The sequence below is a fragment of the Solanum pennellii genome, chromosome 11 (assembly GCF_001406875.1).
Source record: "Solanum pennellii chromosome 11, SPENNV200".
In the NCBI taxonomy this organism is placed as follows: Eukaryota; Viridiplantae; Streptophyta; class Magnoliopsida; order Solanales; family Solanaceae; genus Solanum; species Solanum pennellii.
The window spans coordinates 53,114,673-53,117,070 of record NC_028647.1 but is presented as its reverse complement, the minus strand read 5'-3'; positions in this window follow the sequence as shown (position 1 = coordinate 53,117,070).

Below are 2,398 nucleotides of genomic sequence, written 5' to 3'. Positions count from 1 at the left end.
TTTTAACATCTTAGCACCTGTCAATAGGTTGCTGTTACTTTCTTCCTCTTAGTTTTCCTTTTGTTTTCATTCGTAAGATAGTCAAATTTAAGTTCATTTCCTTAAAGTATGTGGAGCTGTGAGTTGTATTTCTTTCTGTCGTTATGAAATCCTTTTCTTAGAAAAATGGATTCTAGAAAATGGTAGATCAATTAAGACATCTCTTTGTTTGGGTATATCTCTTCGCATCCTTAAAGGCCATGAGTAAATTAACCATTTTTTTTCAGTTGCTACATTGTTTTTTAATTCATATTATGTGTTTTTCTGCCTATGTGGGACATGCCTAATTGATGCATTCAGCAAAGTTTCATCCCAAACTATATGTGTATCTTGAATATTGTCTTCCTTGGTGTGTTAGTATTTTATTTCATCGATAAGTTTCGGAAATGTTGCGTTTTTTTTACATTAACAGCTTGCCTTGATTGGTTGTTTCCTTGTTAGGTGAATAATAATCTTTTTTGTTGTTTCGCATGTAAATCCGATCGAGTTTTCTTCATGAACTCACGCTTCTTTTCATTAACGGAGAGTCGTAAAGACTTGTAATCCCCTTCGAGTCAACCCATCAAGTGCGGAGAAGATCGGAGAAACTTGAAGAATGGACTAGAAGAATTCCTTAGCTTCCTTTTTATATATTGTTGCATTTTTATTTATTTTGTAATGGGCATAAGCCCTCGTCGTTTCCATTTCCTTATGTTTTATTTGTATGTTTAGATTAGGACAGGTACGAAAGAGAAAATGGGTCGACACCCAAAAACAGGTGGGTCCAAGTTTCGGCCAAGGCGAACAGCATCCGAAACTTGGACCCGAATCTCTCTCTCTCTCTCTCTCTCTTTATTATTTGCTTATGTCATTTTCGTGTTGAATGCCGTTAGTCTAAGCTTAGGAACCTTCAAACCCCACCGAGATGCTTTTCTACTTTGTTAAATTTAAAACTAAGTCTTAAAAAATGGTATTTCAAATTCGTGAAGTTCGGTTTAGATAAAACTTTAAAGAAGTTCAACTTCGAAATTGTAAAAGTTAAAACAAAAATAGTCAAATAAGTTAATCGCTGGAAAACCGTAAGTTAGTGGAGTGTCTTAGGTGCCTTACACCTTCCTAAGACACTAATAAGAATCCCGAACTCCCCCTAAAATATTTTCAAAACAATTTTTTCTGTTTAAGTTGTTTTGGAAATGAGTTTTTCTTGATTTTTTCTTAAAAAATTAAGTGGCGACTCCTAAAAAGTCGAAAATATCTTCAAAAATAAAACAAACTCTTTTCGAAATATATTTTTCGATAAAACAGAGGATTATTTGTATTGAACATTGTTCGAGAGATTGTCAATAATGCAAGCATTTCAAATTCTTCTTATATTGTTGAGTATATTAATTTGTGTTATGGTAGACTAGGTAATGTTAATATTGCTTATATTAAAAGGCTTAGAAAAATAAAATTAATTTCTATGATAAAACTGATGATTTTTCTAAATATCCTCTGTGTGTAAAAGCAAAGCATGCCAAGAAACATTTCAAATATGTTACTAGTAGAAAAACTGAATTACTTGAACTAATACATTCAAATTTAGTAGATTTCAAGAACACTTTTAGCAAAGGTGGAAAAAAGTATTACTTCTGTTGATGACTTTTCTAGATACACTAATTAAGGTATATCTTCTTAAGTCTAAAGATCAGGCTGAAAGCATATTTTTGAATTTCAAAGCAGAAGTGGAAAATCAATTAGACAGAAAAATCTAGAGGTCTAGATATGATAGGGGTGGTGAATATAGTATTAACACTCTAGAAGACTTTTGTGAGAAAAATGGTATTATACATGAGGTTAGTGCTCCCTATACTCCCCAACAAAATGGTGTAGCCAAACGAAAAATAGAATCCTTAAACAAATGATGAACTCTATGCTTTTAAGCTCTAGTCTATCTGATAATATGTGGGGAGAAACAGTCTTGTCTGCATGTTATATTCTTAATAGAGTACAACATAAGAAGTTAGACAAGACCTCATATGAGTTGGAAATGGTTTGCTCCTAACTTGAAATTTCTGAAAGTGTGATGGTGTTAGGCTAGGGTTGGTCTATCTGATTTGAAACAAGTAAATGTTCGAACTGAGACTTCTGATACTCTCTTTATTAGTTATGCTGAAAATAGTGTTGCATATAAATTTATGTCTCTAAGTGACCATTCTATTTGTGAATCTAGAGATGCAGAGTTTTTTTAGCATATTTTCCCTTTGAAACATAATATGTTGTGTGATGTGCAAAATAATGCTTCTGCATTTATGTCAAATAATTCTGCCTTCTTTGACTATTATTTCTAATGAGCATGAAAATGAAGTCAGAAGGAGTAAAAGACGTAGAACTGAGACTA